This window comes from Macaca nemestrina, chromosome 12, assembly GCF_043159975.1.
Source record: "Macaca nemestrina isolate mMacNem1 chromosome 12, mMacNem.hap1, whole genome shotgun sequence".
Lineage (NCBI taxonomy): Eukaryota > Metazoa > Chordata > Mammalia > Primates > Cercopithecidae > Macaca > Macaca nemestrina.
In genome coordinates this window covers 70,601,395-70,622,686 of record NC_092136.1, presented here as the reverse complement: position 1 = coordinate 70,622,686, position 21,292 = coordinate 70,601,395, and the positions used below count along the sequence as shown (strand labels likewise).

The following is a 21,292-nucleotide window of genomic DNA, read 5'->3' as shown; positions in this document are numbered from 1 at the left end:
TGAAGAGAATAATGGCAACTGCCTCACTGGCAGTTATTGTGAGAATTTAAATAAGGCAGGATATTTGGAGAATGTAGACTAGTGCCTGATGTATGGTAAGCATTCAAAAATGTTGTGTAGGCTGGGTGTGGTGGCTCATGCCTGTAATCCCAGCACTTTGGGAGGCTGGGGCGGGCGGATCACCTGTGGTCAGGAGTTTGAGATCAGCCTGGCCAATGTGGTGAAACACCGTCTCTACTAAAAATACAAAAAAAAAAGACAAAAAAAAAAATTAGCTGGGTGTGGTGGTGCATGCCTGTAATTCCAGCTACTTGGGAGACTGAGGCAGGAGAATTGCTTGAACCCATGAGGCAGTGGTTGCAGTGAGCTGAGATTGCACCACTGCACTCCAGCCTGGGCGACACAGAAAGACTCTGTCTCAAAAAAAAAAAAAGTTGTGTATTATTATAATAATAATTATTACTTAACTGCTTCTTCCCTGATTGAGACTCTGTTAGGCCAGGGACCATGTCTATTTTATTATTATATCTATAGTCCTTAGCATAGGTACATTAGCCATTCTTGCATTGTTATAAAGAAATACCTGAGACTGGGTAATTTATAAAGAAAAGAGGCTTAGTTGGCTCACAGTTCTGCAGGCTTTACAGGAAGCATGGGGCTGGCAACTGCTTAGCTTCTAGGGAAGCCTCAGGAAGCTTACAATCATGGTGAAAGACTAAGATGGAGCAGACACTTAACATGGTAAAAGCAGGAGCAAGATAGAGAGTGGGTGGGCAGAGGTGCCATACACTCTAAACCAGATCTTGTGAGAACTGTCACAAAGACAGCATCAAGCCAGGAGGGATCCGCCCCCATGACCCACACACCTCCCGCTAGGCTCCACCTCCAACATAGGAGAGTACAATTCAACATGAAATTTGGGTAGGGACGAATATCCAAACTATATCAATGGGGTTGGAACAGCAGGCACTGGGTAGGAATTTATTGAATAATAGTATACATTTGAATACTGAATTTGCTATACACAATACTAATTTTATGATCATGAGCAAGAGACTTGCCCTCTCTACACCCCAGTTTTCATATCTGTTAAATGGGAATCAAAATATTTGTCCTGTAGGCCTGATGTGAGAATTAAGTTAATATGAAATGCCAGGAAGTGTGTAAATATCATTCCCCTCCATACCTGTTGGCTGTGTGTGTGTGGAACCCAAGAATCTGCTGGTTACTATAGTACCCCTATAGTGAGCTGAACCCAGAGCTGCTTCTGAGGTGATGTTTTCTGGATATTTGGCCTAGGACAAAGAAAGTAGCATACTTTGGGATTGTTCTTAGCATTTCTGGCCTTTTCTCTCTGCCTGCCCTGCTTGTTCTTCGTTGGATTCTAGGTTCCTAAAATAGCCAGAATATTTTTCTGCCTCTTAGTTTTCCAAGTGTCTTAAGCAATCAGAAGCATTTTTATTTTGGCTCCTTTAGGCTGGCCCTGGGTCCTGTCATTCTTTGTTAGCCATTACCATATCCTGCTTATTTTATGTTTCCTGACCTGCTATACTTTTTCTAGGGCCAAAACACTACCCACATCACTCCAGGTAAATAACTTTATTTGGCTCACTCTAACCAGTGGGAAGCACGCTGGTCTGTGAGGTAGAAGCCTTGAGTTCTAGTGCTGGCTCTGCCACTGTATGACTGTGTGACATTGGGCATGGCCCTTTCCCTCTGTGTCTCAGGCTCTCATCATTAAAATGAATGATTTGAACCAACTCAGTGCTTTGTAAGAGTCCTTAAGTTCTGTCTTTGTGTTGGGACAAATCACTTCTCTTTTGCGGGGAGGGGGGTCTTAGTTTCCTCATCTGTAAAACTAATTATGTTGGACTAAATAATTTACAAAGGCATATCTAAGCCTGAATATTTTCTCCTCATTCTTAGTGGGTTTTTTTTTTTTTTTCTTTCTGCCTTGTATTGCTTTCTGGAACATTTCTTTGACAGTTAACAGCTGTGGACAGGAAACCCTCGAACACTTTTAACTTGGCAAATGTTGCTGCTCCTCTGAACCTCATCCCAACCCATTTCCTGTGTTTACAGCTTTTGGGTTTTGCACTTAGTGACAGGCCTGACAGGTCATATTGTAGTTCTGTCTCCATAGCCTGGTACAGGGTAGACCAAAGTGGGCACCAATTTGAGTGTCAGAAGACAGAGTTTTAGTCTCTACTCGGCTGTATGACCTTATGCAAGTGACCTCTCCTCTCAGGGTTCAATTTCCTCCTTTCTGAAGCCAGAAAGTTTTAACTAGGGCGGGCTTTCTGGCTCTGATGTTGAATATTTGGCTCTCGTTTATTACCCCTGATGGGGGCCTTCTGTTTCACATGTTTTTTCCACATACTCCATCCTACAAGGGACACGGTGGGCTACCTTCGTATTTCCTATGTTGGACAAAATAAGAGGAAGAAAGGAAGCCAAACAGCTCTCCCAGGCTCAGATTGGCAGCAGAGAGGAGTTGAGGTGGGGAGCTGATGTCACTGAATTGCCCAGTAAATCAGCCGTGTGGTTAGTTACCAGGTAGGCACCTGTATGCATTTATTCTTATCAAGGCTCTGGAGACAGACTGTGTCCCACTTCCAGCCCTACTTTCACCATATATGTGACCTTGGGAAAGTTACTTATTGTATCTGGGCTTCAGTTTCCTCATATTGTATTGGGGATAATAAAAGTACTGACTACAAAGTTTCAGAGACAACATATATAGAAGTGCTCAACTTAGTTCCTGACATGTTCATCCTCCCTTTCTCCCTTAGAGAGTTATAGTATTCTTAATTCTGTTCTTGTGGAGAAAGCAAAAAGACACTCAAGTTCCATTCTAGAGGAGCTAACAGGCCACATGAGAACAGAATTCAGTTAGGTTTAGAAGAGCTCTTATGAGGTGGTCCGTTGGCCAGTGTAGGCTTAGTACTCTGACCTCAAAATGGGAGACTTATAGGGCCCGGAGTAGTTAAAGAAGGCATCCCGGCCGGGCGCGGTGGCTCAAGCCTGTAATCCCAGCACTTTGGGAGGCCGAGATGGGCGGATCACGAGGTCAGGAGATCGAGACCATCCTGGCTAACACGGTGAAACCCCGTCTCTACTAAGAAATACAAAAAATAGCCGGGCGAGGTGGCGGGCGCCTGTAGTCCCAGCTACTCGGGAGGCTGAGGCCGGAGAATGGCGTGAACCCAGGAGGCGGAGCTTGCAGTGAGCTGAGATCCGGCCACTGCACTCCAGCCTGGGCGACAGAGCGAGACTCCGTCTCAAAAAAAAAAAAAAAAAAAAAAAAAAAAAAAAAAAAAAAAAAAGAAGGCATCCCAGGACCTTCCCTGGGCTTGAAGGGTCAGAAAGTATTAGACATGAAAAGCTAGAGAGAGAATAATTCTAGGTACCTATCCACCCTTTCTTAAGCTCTGGTGCTTTGTTTTGTATAGGTCAATTTCCCATATCTCCCTTTCTCTTCTTCTAGGTGGTTATTATCCAAGGGGCTTATCTTTTCTTTTTTTAATATATAAGAGAAAAATAATTAAGGGATGAGGAGAACCTAATATTTATTAAGAACAAGCTAGTTTTACTTGAATCTGTAGACTATGTAGTTTGCTTGCATAATCTTATATATTTAGAAAAATACATTATTGTGCCATATTTTACAGATGAAAAAATCGTGCCTCCAAAATGTTAGTCAACTTTTCTAGCTCTACATGAACAAATTATGAAGACAAACCAAAGGAGCCCTACATGAGCCAGTTTAGAAGATATGTATGATTTAGCAGGTCTCAGTTGTGCTTATTCATCCAAGTTCTCAATCTATAATAGTCTGGGTCTTTTTACACTTATCTTCTAAATATGTCTATCTTATTCCTAGTTCCAACCTGTACTTACCTCCTGCTCTTAGCAGTTATTCCCAGTCCTCTCAATCTCTGGTTCTACCATTAATTTAGATTCTACCTTCCTGCCCTAACCTTAGATCCTTTAATTCTCTTCTCAAATATTTACCAAGCATCTACTATATGCCATACTAGACACGAATGCAAATACCAATTTCTGCTTAGATATTTCAGTGTACTAGTTAGACAATTACAACAAAAATAACATGGTAATAATTGAACACTTACTATGTGCCATGCACTATTTGAAGTACTTTATATGTATTAACTCATTTAATTCTCGCAACCCTATGAGGTAGATACTGTTTTCTCCTTATTTTACAGGTAGACATGTAGGCATAGAGAATTTAAGTAATTGGTCCAAATTGTGATAAAGAGAAGCACAGGGACTATAGGAGCACAGAAGAGGGACTCCTACTCAAACCCCAGGGGTCAGTATAGAGATGGCTTCCAGAGAAATTAGAAAAAGCCTGAGTAGAATCTTGAAACCTGAGTATGAATTAGTCAGGTGTAGAATGGGGCAAGGATATTGCGGGCAGAGGGAACATCATGTACAAAGCCACAAAGTGAGCCTTGCATATTTATGGAACTGAAAGTATTTAGTATGGTGGGAGCGTAGGGTATATGTGAGCTGGTGAGTGGCAGGAGATAAGGCTAGAAAACGCTATAGAGATAGCCTCTTGAAAAAGTCTTGTATGCTTTTCTAACTTATATTCATTACAAAGGCCAAGCATTCCCAGTCTTGGGGATTTGAATCCCTGAAAGGGGTCTTTGAGGGGTGTCTCATGAATCCATATTATTTCCTCAGTCATTTTTCAACCAGTGGTTAGTAAAAGCACAACTATCATTACGTGGAGCTCTTTGGAATTCCTTACTGAAAAAAGTCAAGCATCACTGTTAAGGGAGTTTGGGACCCTGTGAAGGATTTTTTAAATTAAAGTTTTTATTGACATGATTGTAGATTTACATGGAGTTCTAAGAAATAATATGGAGAGATCACTGGAAAACTTTTCAGTTTCCTCCATGGTAACATTTTGGACAAGCTTTTGTATATCATGGCCAGGATATTGACACTGACATTGATAAAATCCACCAATCTTGTTCAGATTTCCCAGTTTTACTTGTACTCATCTATGTGTATAAAGTTCTATTCCACCACCACAAAGATCCTTCCTGTTCTTTTATAACCACTCCCATCTCCTTTCAAGCCCCTTCCTCATTCCTAACCTCTCTCTGTCTTCCATTTCTAGAATTTTATCCTTTCAAAAATGTTACATAAATGGAATCACAGAGTATATAGCCTTTTGGAATTGGCTTCTTTTTTTTTCTTTGCTCAGTTCAATTCCTTGGAAAGTCATCCAAGTTGTGTGTATCAATAGGTCATTTTTGTTTTTTTGGTTTTTTTGAGACGAAGTCTTGCTCTGTTGCCCAGGCTGGAGTGGAGTGGTGCGATCTCGGCTTACTGCAACCTCCACCTCCTGGGTTCAAGCGATTTTCCTGCCTCAGCCTCCTGAGTAGCTGGGATTATAGACACGCACCACCACGCCCGGCTAAGTTTTGTATTTTTAGTAGAGATGGGGTTTCACCATGTTGGTCAGGCTGGTCTCGAACTCCTGACCTCAAGATCTGTCCACCTCGGCCTCCCAAAGTGCTGGGATTACAGGCATGAGCCACCGTGCCCAGCTGGTCATTCCTTTTTATTGCTGAGTCATGTACCATTGTACATAAGTCCTGGAGTTTAACCATTCACTTGTTGAAGAATATATGGGCTGCTTCCAGTTTTGGGTATTACAAATAAAGCTTCTGTGAACATTTATGTACAGGTTTTTTTGTGGGTCTGTGAAGGATTTTATTCAGGAGGGCTATCTAGTCAGATCTGAATTTTATTTTATTTTTTTGAGACAACGTCTTGCTCTGTCACCTGGGCTGGAGTGCAGCGGCGTGATCATAGTTTACCGCAACTTCAAACTCCTGGGCTCAAGGGATCCTCCTGCCTTAGCCTCCCAAGCAGCTGGGACTACAAGTGCATGACACCATACCCAGCTAATTTTTTAATTTTTATTTTCTAGAGACAGGGTCTTGCTTTGTTGCTCAGGCTGATCTTGAACTCCTGGCTCAAGTGATCCTCCCGCCTCAGTCTCTCAAAGTATTGGGATTACAGGCATAAGCCACTGTGCCTGGCCCAGATTTGAATTTTAGGAAAATTGTACTCACTGCTTGGTAGAGGACGAGTCTGAAAGAAGCTAGAACAGAGACAGGGAGAATAGTGAGGAAACTGTTGTAACCCAGGCAAGAGATGTAGAAGCCTGAACTGCATTGTCATAGATGTATCGTCCTCAGAAATCAGATCAGGCTTGTGCAGAGGAGGGAGCAGGGCTATGGAGCCTGGGCTGCCAGAAGGCTCAGGCAGACTTCATTCTGGATAGTCTCCTTTCAGGGAGGACACTCTGCTACCCCAGCTGAGAAAGGCATCCTGTAAGGAAGGGCTGCTCTTCAGCAGCAGGAAGAGAGTCAGAACCTGGTTCCTAGAATGATCATCTTGACTGCAACGTTGTTTAGTAGATGCTATTGGTTATCTTCTCCCAAGAAAAGACAAAGAGGGGCCAGTTATCTTTCTTTTATTGTCTGAGTGGAGGCTTATATGGGGCAGAAAGATAATGAGAAGCTCTCTCCTAGTTCATGTATCTTTTGGAGCCCAGGAATGTGTTCTCTTCTAACCAGCCAGCAAGAGGCCTGGGAGGTTTGAGTCTGTCCTCTTATTACTATGGAAACTGGAATCCACATTGTTTTTACCCCCTGCAGTGGTGTGCCTGGTTCCTCAGTGTTTATATTTTCAAGGCTTTTATCACTGTGCTCTTAGAGCTGCTGTGATTGGGACTGATTGTTGGGAACCAGCCTTACTGATTGAACCCAGAAGGGTATAATCTTAGAGGGTCCACTGATAAGTTGGACATGTCTCCTAGGGATTGTCCTTTATCTGGGCAAGTCCTTGGGTGCCCACTGCAACACTTTCAGAAAATTTTTCCCAGCAGAAAGCCATTTGAGTTGTCTGTAATTATTTTTTTGGCTATCTCAGACCCTGATGAGTGCTGGCTAGGGCACAAGAACGTTTGGGTCAGGCACCAGTCAGATAATTTTGGGTAGGTTTTGAACAAGTGTGTGTTGATTTAATTCTTCCAGGGCTGTCTTGCTTCTTAGAAGTTTTAGTATATGTAAAGACCTATGGTATGTGGGACACCAAACCTGGGATAGCAAACCTTCAAAATCAGTACACAGCTTTCAATTGTCTCTAGACCAGATACTGTGCTACCCAGCACTGGGCTAGACACAGGGGAACACCAGAAGAATAAAAGACTCTCTTTGCTATTGTTGGAAAGATAAGACTTCAGGGCCAGGCTCGGTGGCTCATGCCTGTAATCCCAGCACTTTGGGAGGCTGAGGCGGTGGATTGCTTGAGCCCAGGGGTTCAAGACCAGACTGGGCAACATAGTGAAACCTCATCTCTTCAAAAAATACAAAAATTAGCCAAGCACAGTGGTGCATGCCTGTGGTCTCAGCTATTTGGGAGGCTGAGCCTGGGAGGTAGAAGCTGCAGTGAGCCATGATCTTGCCACTGCAGTTCAGCCTGGGCGACAGAGTGAGACCCTGTCTCATAAATAAATAAATATGTAATAAAATAAAGTCTTCCGGGTTAAGCGGAGACTAGAAACTGACAGATGAACAACTAACATTTGTATAGAGCTTTACTATTTTTCAAAAGACTTGACTGATTTTTCAGGTAAGAACATTAATCCTTAGGATTAGTCAATGCATAGGAAAGTTGGAATTCAAAGACCCATATTTGCTACCTCTGCAATTCAGTATATATTTCAATAATTGGGGATTGGGGAAAAAGGGGATCCTGGAGTCCAGAGAAGTGTGTGTTACTGTTTGAGTTCCCAGTGTCTTTGCCTAGTTCAGCTAGTTCAGTCATCAGCAAAAGCTACTTGAAAGTGTTAAATAAGTGTTGAAATGGGTATTCCAGTATGTGAACGCTGAACTGGGAGTCAGTCAGACACTTTCAGTTCAGTCAGAGAGGTCATAGAAACAAAAGGGTGGCCAAATAGGCTCTCTACCAGGAGTCTGAAGCCCTATGGGAAACCAAGGAGTAGGCAAAGGGTGTCATAACAGTTGGGGATGGCTCCTGCACCAGAAGCCCATGTTATTGAGGTCAAGTCCTGCTTGTTGGTGACTAGCTGTAGGGATTAGCCATTTTCTTCTGGAAGGAGGCTTCATGTGAGATCAAAATTTGAAGAAAAGAATGCTTACAGGAGGAGGAAGGTAGAAATGGGACACAAGAAGGAGTCGCTGAGTGTACCCTGGAGGAAAGATAGCCAGAGACTTCTATTCTAGCAGACGATTAGGTTTAACAGAAGCATATTCTTTTGCTCTTTTTGCTCCTCCCAGCATGGTGTACCAGAGACTCAGTTTTCCTTCTCTAGTGATTCTTAAACTTTATATTTACGTTCTAATGAGAAAGAGGTCTTTGGCTAGTTTGTTTCAGAGGGTTGAACACTAAAGAATTTAAGGCAAAGCAAGGTTGTTCTCTTTTACCCTGTTTGGGGAATGGTACAAGCCCAGATAGAGTTTCTTGTATTTGCCATTAATAGACCAAAAATCCCTGATGGAACCCCTGCTTCCTCACCCCACAGCCCTTGCTTTGTTGCCTTGGAAAGTAAGACTTAGTAATGCCAGGGAGCCCTGTTGCATAGGCTCATTCAGATCACCCAACTATAGCCTTGCCACAGGACGTGGTATAGAAAGTTAGTGTGGTTTCTAATCTGGTTCTGCCACTTCTTTGCTGGCCAACCTAGGGCAAAACAACCCATTTTATGACCTCAATTTTCTTCTCCAGGTGTTAAAAGAGCAGTGGCCCTTGAGGCCCTCCAAATCCCCTTCAATTCTGCCATTTCGAGTCTGAGTATAATATGTGATCTCAACATCCATTATTCCCATTCTATGCCAGGAGTTTTTGCAAGATTAGTAAGAAGAATGCTTTGACTTCTTGGTCTTCTTCTTCTTCTTTTTTTTTTTTTGAGATAGGGTCTCGCTCTGTTGCCGAGGCTGGAGTACAGTGACATGCTCACAGCTCACTGCAGCCTTGACCTCCCAGGCCCAAGAAATCCTCTCATCCAAGCCTCCCTAGTAGCTGGCACCACAGATGTGTGCCACTACTCCCAGCTAATTTTTGTATTTTTTGTAGAGATGGAGTTTTCCTATGTTGCCAAGGCTGGTCTTGAACTCCCAGGCTCAGGTGATCCTTGGCCTCCCAAAGTGCTGGGATTACAGGCATAAGCTGCCATGCCTGGCCTGACTTCCTGATCTTTTAATAAGTCAAGTTGTGTGAGATGCTATACTCCTTGCCTTTGGGCTTTCTTTGTTTGGGTTGCTCTTCCTTCTTCTCCTATTCTCTTCTACCTGTTTTTCAATGGTATCTCCTGCTGCTGTGGTCTCTTGCCCCTTGCTATATTTTACCTTGTAATTCATATACTGTGCTCATTCTCCTAGTACTTTTTGTGAGCAAAGGATGGTGTTTATTCATATCTTTTAGAATTTGTTCATTCAACAAATTTTTCTGGGCATTTGTTTGTTCGTTCAACACATGTTCATTGAAGTCTAACTATTGTGCTAGGGACTAAGCTAGGTGCTAGCAGCCAGGATTCAGCCATGAACAAGACAGCCATGGTTCCTGCCATTATGGAGCTTACAATTTAATTTAGTGGAGAAGACAGACATTTAGCACATTATCACAGAAATAATTACTGTTGCGAAAAGTGCTATAAATGAAAATGTAGTTTGTTTTGAAAATGTATAATGTGGGCCTAAGCCAGTTTGGGCGGGAGAATGAGTCAGGATCTTTGAAGAAAAGATATTTAAATGGAGATCAACAGCATGAGTCAGAGTTTGCAGGTTAAGAAAGAAGTAAGAAAGAGCCTTCCATATAGAAAGAATTCTGAGTGGTTCTTGACCTGGGCTTCAGTCTAGCGTCACCACATATAAGGGAGTATATGGAGCACCTGGACATATCATGCATGACTGGTGGGAGTATAAAGTGATAGGCCTACTTTAGAAAACAGTTTGGTAGTTAACTTGAAATGTTAAACATATTTTTATTGTATAATATATCAGTTCCACCCTAGATATTTGCTCAAGAAAAATGAAAACATATGTTCACACAAAGACTTGTACATGAATACTCATAGTAGCCTTATTTGTAAAATAGCCAAAAACTGATGAATGGATAAACAAGTGGTGGTATAGCCATTCAATGGAATACTACTTAGCAACAAAATGGAACAAATACTGATTCATGTGACAACATGGCTGAATCTCAAATCTTGCTGAGTAAAAGAAGCTAGGCACCAAAGAGTACATACTGATGATTCCATTTAATTTGAAATTCTAGAACAGGCAAAACTAGTTTATAGTGATAGAAATTGGATCAGTGGTTGTGTGGGGAGGGAGAATGAGGGTTGGCAGTGAAGGACCAAGTAGGAATATTCTGGGGTGGTGGAAGGAAGCTAGGCACAAAAGAGTACATACTGATGATTCCCTTTAATTTGAAATTCTAGAACAGGCAAAACTAGTTTATTGTGACAGAAATTGGATCAGTGGTTGTGTGGGGAGGGAGAATGAGGGTTGGCAGTGTGATTGCTTGAACTCGAAAGGTAGAGGCTGTAGTGAACCATGATCATGCAACTGCACTTCAATCTAGGTGACAGAGCAAGACCCTGTCTCAAAAAAAAAAAAAAAAAAAAAAAAGTCAGAGAGGAGAAACCTACCTTGCAAATTAGGGAAAGTGAAGATTTATTCATTTTATTCATTCATTCAGCAAATTCTCTATTGAATACCTAGTATGTGTCAGGCACTGTACAAGTCCCTTGGGATACTGCAGTAAACGAAAAAGCAACTGCTTTCGTGAACCTTACTTTTAGTGGAGGGAGATAGATGACAAACAAACCAAGAAATAAATATATCATGTGCCAGGTGGAATCAAATGCTATGAAAAATGAGAATCACAAGCTGTGTCCTCAGATATCTTCAAATAACTATAGTTATGAACTGACTGAGGTAAGGCCATATGAGGTGCAAAGTCAGAAATGCTGGTTGAACTCAGAAGTATATTTCATTGTACTCAACATGGAGCTGTATATATAGTTGATGCTGTAGATTATTATTATTATTATTATTATTTATTTATTTATTTTGAGACGGATTCTCACTCTGTTGCCCAGGCTGGAGTGCAGTGGTGCGGTCTTGGCTCACTGCAATCTCCGCCTCCCGGGTTCAAGCGATTCTCCTGCCTCAGCCTCCTGAGTAATTGGGATTACAGGCGCCCATCACCACACCCAGCTAATTTTTTTGTATTTTTAGTAGAGATAGGGCTTCACCATGTTGGCCAGACTGGTCTCAAACTCCTGACCTCATGATCTGCCCGCCTCAGCCTCCCAAAGTGCTGGGATTACAAGGGTGAGCCACTGCGCCTGGCCTGTTATTAATTTTGAGACAGGGTCTTGCTTTGTCACCAAGGCTGGAGTGCAGTGTCATGAGCATGGCTCACACAGCCTAAAACTCCTGGACTCAAGCAGTCCTCCATTTCAGCCTCCCAAGTGGCTGGGACTACAGGTGCTCACCAATACACTGGGCTAATTTTTAAATTGTTTTCTTCCTTTGTAGAGATGAGATCTCACTATGCGGACCAGGCTGATTTTGAACTCTTGGCCTCATGTGATCTTCCTACCTTGGCCCCCAAAGTGCTGAAATTATAGGCATGAGCCACCAAGCCTGGCCAATGGATTAATTTTTTTTTTTTTTTTTTAGACGAAGTCTTGCTCTGTCACCAGGCTGGAGTGCAGTGGCACAGTCTTGACTCACTGCAACCTCTGCCTCCTGGGTTCAAGCGATTCTTCTGCCTCAGCCTCCCAAGTAGCTGGGACTATAGGTGTGTGCCACTATGCCCAGCTAATTTTTGTATTTTTAGTAGAGACGGGGTTTCACCATGTTGGCCAAGATGTTCTCTATCTCTTGACCTCATGATCTGCCCATCTCGGCCTCCCAAGGTGCTGAAATTACACGCTTGAGCCACTGCTCTGAGCTGATTAATTTTTGATGAGTGACCTCAGGGAGAGAAGTGAGCTTGGTCAAAATTCAGACCTCAGAAGCTGGGTGCAGTGGCAAAAGCCTGTAATCCTAGCTATTTGGGAGGCTGAGACCGGAGGATTGCTTGAGCCAGGAGTTTAAAACCAGCCTGGGCAACATAACAAGACCCCCTCTCAAAAATAAAAAGGAAGTCAGAGCTTAGAATCTGTAGTGATTTGTGTTAGTGTTGCCTAGGCAGCTGAAACCAGTGCCAGTTTTGTCCAGAAGAAAAGATCTTTTGAATTCCTGCCCCCTGCTGAGAAGAGCTGGTCCTCTTCTTGGATGTGAGGATGAGCTGTTCTAACAGGTGCAGGAATGTCTCTCAGATAGGCTGAGTTTTGCCCAGCCTAGGGATATGACTCCTCTCCCTGTGGCTAGGCCTGCTGTGTGCCTCAGCTGAGATGTTATATTTCACTGGGGACCTTTCTTGGATAACTCCAAGTCTCAAACCTGTTCCTTTTTTAAGGCTTCACATTTCCATAGTCAGGCGCGGTGGCTCACACCTGTAATTCCAGCACTTTGGGAGACTGAGGTGGGTGGATCACCTCAGGTCAGGAGTTTGAGACCAGCCTGGCTAACATGATGAAACTCTGTCTCTACCAAAAATACAAAAATTAGCCAGGCGTGGCAGCAGAGGCTAAGCTGGAGAATCGCTTAAACCCAGGAGGCGGAGGTTGCAGTGAGTCAAGATCAAGCTATTGCACTCCAGCCTGGGCCTGGGCAAGAGGAGCAAAACTCCGTCTAAAAAAAGAAGACTTTACATTTCTGGCCAGAGTGTCCATCCCTCACTCCTCCCTCACCTCATCCCCATTCTAGGCCCCTTGCTATTTTATCTCTTGAACTTTATGGTCTTTGGCCAAATTTGAAAATCTTCCCAGGGCCAGTGCTCTCAAGTCTTAGTCTTTTGATCCCTTTCCAAGAGTGAGGGTGTATTCTAATCCCATCAAGAGTAGCTGCAGAATTTGCTAGTCCTGGCTGAGGAGTAAGAGGTGAAGTGGGAGAAATTTTTCTTACTGATGGGGCCCCCGCTGGTAAAACTTGGCAATTTCCAATTCATCCTGCAGGGATGAATTACTGTTTAGTGATGAGAAACAGAAAGTGGTTGGGAAAGTCGAGGCATCAGATGGACAGTGGATATTGGTGGTGGGAATTGGTGGGTTGTATTCAAGAATTCCCTTGCCTTTTGGGGAGATATGGTTTTTTAATTAATTAATTCACGCATTCTTCATTCATTCATTCATTCATTTAGCCAGCACATACTGATTTCATACTTGACAGGGTAGATGTTAGTGGTAGTATTATAATGGGCCCTGGGGGATAGAATGAGTCAAGCTTGGTTCTTACTACTTGGCTGTGGCATGTGAATAGCTCATAACATGAGAATTAATATAACAGAGCTACGCACAAAGTGCTTTGGAGCATAGAACAGTGAACAGTGAATGATTAGCTCTGCCTAGAGAAAGGTGAGGAGATCTGGACATGAGGGAAAGGACTTTGTGGTTTTGTCTGCCAATAGCTATCAAAGTGTAGTCTTCAGACCATGGCGGATGCGAGCGAGGCCTTGTCAGGACATCCAGAAGATCAAAGCCATTTCATAATAATATATTATTTGCCTTAAAAAAACGATGTATACCTTTGTACTGTTGTTGCAAAAACAGTGGTAGTTAAAACTGCTGGCACCTTAAACACAAATCAAAGCAGTGGCACTAAACTACTAGTAATGGCTGTATTCCTCACCTCCACACACTGTCAGTTAAAAAAAATAAAAGTTTTCAACAAAGAAGTAGAAATCATTAATTTTATTGAATTGTATCCCATGAGCTCATGCCTTTTAATATTCTGTGTGATGAAATATAAGTATGCATAAAGCATTTCTGCTGCACATAGAAGTTTGATGGTTATCTCGAGGAAAGCACTTGTGCAATTGAGGTGTAAGCTGACATACCTCTCTTTTTTCAGGCAGCACTATCATTACTGGAAGTAATAGGTGATAGATAACTATGGTTATTCAGTATTTGGCGGACATTTTCTTGAAAATAAATGAAATGTGTCTTCTGCCTTAAGGAAAACAACTGGTAGTATTTGTTGCCAATGATAAAATTCCAGCTTTTAAGTGAAAACTGGATTTCAGAAAACTTGTATCTGTCACTGTGAAATTGACAGTTTTCCTAGATTAAAAGCTTTTCTGATGAAATCAGTGGTTATATTAATAATTGTGACTATTTTGATATTGTATAAATGGAAGTGTCAACATTTGGAAGCTCTGCACTAACTCCTAACCAATAGTTTCCAAATGACAAGTGCGTCATGTTACAAAGTCATGCGTGTATAAAAGATCCATTCAAAGTGTAAGATAGACCAATGGATTTTAATGTTAGAGAGTACAAAAAGTTTATTTGTATAGTCTGGGATTTCACATTGCAACTAACCTTTAAGAAACCTACCACTTGTTGAGTTTGGGTATAGTCTCATATAATATCCACAATAGTCTGACTAGTAAAATACTCCTCTCTCTTCCATCTGCATATCTATGTTTTGATCTTCAGTCAAAACAACACATCACAATAGGTTGAATGTAGCTATAAGATTATATCTGTCTTCTATTAAGGCAGACATTTAAAAGATTTGCAAAAATGTAAAACATTTCTACCCTTCTTGTGATTTTTTTCAGAAAACAATTATTTTCCATAAAAATATTATTTACATTAATATGTAAGAGATTTATTATTGTTCTAAAATGAATTAATGAGAACATGGAGAGCAGTAGCAGCCTGGCTGTCATCACCATGTCTCTGAAAGGTGATTTTTTGTTTTTGGAGACAGGATCTCACTGTTGCCCAGGCTGTAGTGCAGTGGTACAATCACAGCTTACTGCAGCCTCAACATACTGCACTCAAGTGATCCTCCTACTTCAGCCTCCTGAGTAACTGGGACTACAGGCATGCACTACCATGCTCAGCTTTTATAGAGATGGAGTCTCACTATGTTGCCCAGATTTTGAACTCCTGGGCTCAAGCAATGCCTCGGCCTCCCCAAGTGCTAGGATTACAGGTAGTGAACCACTATGCCTGGTCCTGCAGGCTGATTTTGACAGCGTTGCAGAAGATGTGAGGAAGCTGAAAACAAGACCAGATGAGGAAGAACTGAAACAACTCTATGGGCTTTAGAAACAAGCTATAATTGTGGACATTAATATTGAGTGTCCAGGAATGCTAGATTTAAAAGGCAAGGCCAAATGGGAAGCATTGAATTTCCAAAATGGGACATCAAAGGACAATGTGATGAGTGCGCATATATATATATATATATATATATATATATATATATATATATTTTTTTTTTTTTTTTTTTTTGAGGCAGAGTCTTGCTCTGTCGCTCAGACTGGAGTGCAATGGCGTGATGTCTGCTCTCTGCAAGCTCTGCCTCCCGGGTTCAAGCGATTCTCCTGCATCAGCCTCCCAAGTAGCTGGGATTTCAGGTGCGCCTCACCATGCCTGGCTAATTTTTGTATTTGTTAGTAGAGACGGGGTTTCTCCATGTTGGTCATGCTGGTCTTGAACCCCTGACCTTGTGATGCACCCGCCTCGGCCTCCCAAAATGCTGAGATTACAGGCGTTCGCCACTGCACCCGGCCAAGTACCTATATTTCTAAGCAAAGGAGCTGATAGAAAAAGATTGAATTTAGGATAAAGCATATGAGAAAATTGTCCTTTGGAAGCCTTCTTAATGGTATCATGACCTAACATTTAGAGGTGGAAATGCACTTTTAACTCTATGTATCATCTACATTTTTCCTATTAGCATGAATTGTAATACTTAATTAGGAGTGTACTGAAACTACCTAGTTAACTAAACTGTGGTTACTTAAACTAGGTGTCTGTAAAAGTTCTTTTAGAAAAGTGTCTTATTTTTTATTTTTATAGATTTAGGGGGTACAAATGCAGTTTTGTTACATGGATATATTGTATATTGGTGAAGCCTGGGCTTTTAGTGTACCTAGTGTACCCATCACCCAAATAGGGTACATTGTACCCAAAAGGTATTTTCTTGTCCCTTACCGTCCTCCCCCACTCCCGTCAACTTTTCCAAGTCTCCACTGCCTCCAGGGACTCTCCATGTCCCCTGATACACATTGTTTGGCTTCTACTTGTAGGTGGGAATATGTGGTGTTTGATTTTCTGTTTCTCAGTTGTTTCACTTGAGATAGTGGCCTCCAGTTCCATCCACGTTGCTGCAAAAGACATGATTTCATTCTTCTTTTATGGCTGAGTAGTATTGTGTGTGTGTGTGTAAATAAATATTTTCTTTATACAATCATCCATTAATGGACACTAAAGTTGATTCTATGTCTTGCTATTGTGAATAGTGCTGCAACATACATGAGTGGTAGCTATCTCTTTATATAATGATTTTTTATCCTTTGGCTAGCTGCCTAATTTTGATTCTTTGGGAGATTGCCATACTGTTTTCCATAGAGGTTGTACTGGTTTGCATTCCCCCAACAATGTATGAGTATTCCCTTTTCTCTGCATCCTCACTAACATCTGTTGTTTTTTGACGTTTTAGAAAAGTCTTGCTCTGGGAGTATGTATACAAAGACTTTAACAATTGTTTGTTCTTTTGGCTTATCTGTTCTACAATGAGTTTAGTGTTACTCATTTAGTGTTAATCTGTTTTGATTATTAAGAAAAAATAGAATGAATTAATAAGTAAATATAAACATTTGTGTTTTACTTTCCTTTTTTAATTCAAAATTTTTTGGAAATTTTATTTGAAATGTTCTGATTTATACCTTATGAAACATATTATCAATCTACAAAAAAATCTTACTGAGGCAGTTTGCAAAAGTTTTATGTTGCTAAATATTCATTAAGGCAATGTAGGTAATTAAATTTTAGCTTTTATTTTGAGCTTAGGGGTACAAGTATAGGTTTGCTACATAAGTAAGCTTATGACATGGGGTTTGTTGTACAGATTATTTTGTCACCCAGGTATTAATCCTAGTACCCATTAGTTATTTTTCCTCATCCTCTTCCTCCTCCCACCCTCCACCCTCTGAAAGGCCCCAATGTGTGTTGTTTCCCTCTGTGTGTCCATGTGTTCTCATCATTTAGCTCCTACTTAGAAGTGAGAACATGTGGTATTTGGTTTTCTGTTTCTGTATTAGTTTGCTGAGGATAATGGCCTCCGTCTTCATTCATGCCCCTGCAAAGGACATGATCTCGTTCTTTTTTATGGCTGCATCTGTTTTACTTTCTAATATGGTAAATATTAAACAGTTCTTTGGAATTAAAAGATGTTACGCATATAAAAGGGTCCTGAGACCAAAAAGTTTAAAAACATATGGCTATGCTATTTTCTTTGCCTAGAACTCTTCTCTTTTTTCTCTAGAGAAATCCTACACATAGTTGTAGAGTTAATATTTAGGTATTCTTTAAAAAAAAAAATTTACTGAGCATCTTGTCAATACCTAGGTTTTTGTTGCTGTTGGGGACATGGTACCAATCCCTTATGGAGATCACAGTCTGGTGGGGAAGACACATTAAACCCGGTATGATGAATGTTACCAGTGATAGCATATAAATGTTGTGGGAGTACAGGCTGCTGTCATAGTCTCGAAAAGAACCACTTTCCCACTCACCTGGAACATATGACTGGTCAGGTTGATTGGATTATACCTCCTATATTTGATTCTTCATAGGGAAAGTGGCCGAAGTTAACAGAAGATGGGAACTGTTTACTTGCTGCTCTGGGGGTAAAGAAGGATACTACAAATGTATTAAGTATCAGCCTACGCCAGGCCCTATGCTGGATGTTTTAACAAACGTGATTTCATTTTTAAAAAGTTTGTGCAGCAGATTATTACCCTTATTTTGCAAATGAGAAATTGGGGGCTCAGATAAATTAACTTGTCCAGTATCTTATGGTTTGTAATTGGTGAAGATGGGATTTTGATAGTGTTGTGACTCTTAAGTCCAGGCTTTTTCACTGTAGTTATGTGTTGCTAAATGGATGGCTCTTTGAAGGTATTTCCAGATGGTTGTGGGAAACCTTGCCAGATTGGAATGCGTAAGAGAAGGTAGGAAAGGTCTCAGGAAGAACAGAGAGACAGCTCAGGACATGCTTGGTTGAAGGAGTTATTTGTGAGTTTTGGCTGACATGGTTTTTCTGTACAGGATTCAACAGCCATAGGGGAATCAAGCTTTTGTACTCCCTAACCCTCAATCCCTTTAATCCTTCTCTGTGTCAGCTGATGCTAGCAGCAAAGGTCACCTGTCTGTCTGATCAGGTTACAAACCAGAGACTGGGTATTTGAAGCCCAAACTTCTTGGATCTTGTAGGTCTTTGGGAAAGGTGCTGGTTAATTGACCTCAGGCCAGTGGTGCAGCCTGGAGGCCCCAAACCCTAGAGTTTGGTAAACGATTTCCATTATTTTAAAATGCCTGTTAGAAGTTATGCTTTACATAGGATAAGCCTGTGTGCGGATACAGGCTAATGAAAAGATTGGATTTCTATCTTTCTTTAATTCTTTTTTTTTTTTTTTTGAGATAGGGTCTCTCTCTGTTGCCCAGGCTGGAGTTCAGTGGCACAAACATGGATCACTGCAGCCTCAACCTCGTGGGCTCAAGCGATCCTCCTACCTCAGCCTCCTGAGTAGCTGGGACTACAGGTGTGCACCATGATACCTGGCTACTTTTAAGAATTTTTGTAAAGACAGGGTTTCACCATGTTGCCCAGGCTAGTCTTTAACTCCTAGGCTCAAGGGAACTCCCACCTCAGCCTCCCGAAGTGCTGGGATTACAGGTGTGAGCCACCACACCCAGCCTTGGATTTCTTCTTTTAGGTCAATCCAATATGATTTAGGTGTGCTACATATGATATTCTATAACAGAGTTCTGCAAACTATGGCCTGTGGGCCAAATCCAGTTTACTGCCTGCTTTTATAAATAAAGTTTTATTAGAACACATTCAAGTTCATTCACTTATATTTTGTCTATGGATGCTTTTGTGCTACAGTGGCAGTTAAGTTGTGCAACAGAGACTATATGGCCGACAATTTCTAAGTTGTTTACTATTTGGCCCTTTACAGAAAAAATTTGCTGATACTTAATTATGATTCTTTCTGTCATGGCACTTAGCACACAGTGTTTTAATTGCCTGGCTCTCCCACTTTTGTAATTAACCTTCTGAGAGAAAAATGAGATATGATTCATATTTTTATGCCCCATGCTGATCATAGGGCCTAATATATGAAGAACATTCAATAAATGTTTAAATGGGCATATCACGGGCTGATAAAAAAGCTCTAATATTTAATTATATATGTTTTTGTTGGTGAGGTAGTTGAGAAACAATGCCTTAATCTTTGAGTGTATTCTGCTCTCTCCCTAAGTTCCCACCACCCCTTCATCCCATTCCCCAATTTAGCAGAACGAATGTAGAAAGAAATAAGTTTATGCAGAGATATTTCTTTTTGTATGCATACTGTTCATCATACTTTTTTTCTTTTATCAAACCATTGCAGACTGGGCATGGTGACCCATGCTTGTAATCCCAGCAATTTGGGAGGCCGAGGTGGGCTGATCACTTGAGGTCAGGAGTTCGAGACTGGCCTGGCCAACATGGTGAAACCCCATCTCTACTAAAAATACAAAAAATTAGCCGGGCGTGGTGGCACATGCCTGTAATCCCAGCTACTTGGGAGGCTGAGGCAGGAGAATTGCATGAGCCCGGGGAGTGGAGGTTGCAGTGAGCAGAGATCACATCACTGCGCTACTACCTTGGCAACAGGTTGAGACTCTGTCTCAAAAAACAAACAAAAAAACAACCAAAAAAGCCCCCATTGCTTCAGTGTTCTTCTTGCCCATATTATCACCTGTAGCTTCTAAAAGATGAAAGCAACCCAAGGCCAGCTATCTGGTCACCCTAGCAAAAAGGCAGTGGTGAAGATGGGATTTTGAAGTGCTGGCCTGGGAGTCAGCAGACTTGGGCTCTCACTGTGGCTCTTCAGCTGCCTTTGACTTTGGCACATCATTTAACATTGGTGAACTTCAATGTTCAACATACTTTTATTGAATCACATCTGGAACACTTTAAAATTTAATATTTATACTCCTCCCTTATTTTGAAAAGGATTTGAATAACTAGCAAGAGGTAGAGAGGTGACCTGTCTGGTCTTATCACTGTCTTTGGCTGGCAGACAAGTAGATGATTAAATGGATTAGGGTATTTTAGGTCTTTGATTAGTGCCTTCTAAAAGGCGTCACAACCACAGCCTCTTCATCCTGTCCTTACTTTCTGTCCTGTGACAGCTTCTTCTATTGCCTAGGAAGTCAAGATCTATCTTCTTTGAGGGTCATCTGAAGAGTATTTTGCCAAGGAAGTAGTTGTCAAGATCCAGATCAAAAGGAAAGAGAAATTTTAGCATCTAGGAATTGGAAGAAATACTAGAAACTTCAGTCAAAATACCTTTTTCAAATAGTGACCTTGAGGCCTGGAGAAGAGAAATGTCCTCCCTAGATCACATGGTAGAGCTAAGCCTAGATTTCAGGCTCTTTCTATTGTGTGCATCATTCAGACTAGGTGTTTTCCAGGCTTGTAAGAGAGGACTAGGTGTCACAGAACAAGTTAAGGTGGCCTAGGCTCTTGTACTGGTTTTACTGCTGCGTGGACATATAATGGTAGGCAGAAGAAACCGTATCCCAGACCACCTAAGGTGTTGTATCAGATGAGCTCAGGACCTTCAGATATCTAAAAAATATTTGCCTGATGTAACTGTCTATGGGAAGGCATGAGATATGAGAGGTTTCCCCAGTCAGCCTATGGCTGACCTTATATGTATCAGCACTGACAAAATGAGCAAAAAGGAAAATTACACATTATTTGGGCAATGGGACTAATTGGCTGTTGTTCTGTTTCCAGAAAGATTATATTGATTTACATTTGTGTATTTGGCTGATTAAAAATAATAACTCAATTGAATATGTATTTCTTTGATTACTAATGAGGCCAAACTTTTTCCTGTGTTCATTGCCTATTTATGTTTTCTCTCATTTGTGAGTTACTGATTCACGTTCTTGTCTAGATCCCAGTATACTCCTAGTCCTATGCGAGACTTCCCTGCCAAGAAATTATTAGGGTGATAAAGCATTGCCCCTGTGGGGGAGCTCAGCATTTTCTTGGGGAGACAGTTAAAGGCTAGATGAAAC

The 21,292-nt window shown here is 41.5% G+C and overlaps 1 protein-coding gene across 5 annotated transcripts in view; it reads left to right on the top strand.

The window, feature by feature from the left end:
• The window catches only part of LOC105468677 (stromal interaction molecule 1), a 218,198-nt gene that overhangs the window by 86,889 nt on the left and 110,017 nt on the right, over positions 1 to 21,292 (top strand). The gene's annotated exons all lie outside the window — the stretch shown is intronic.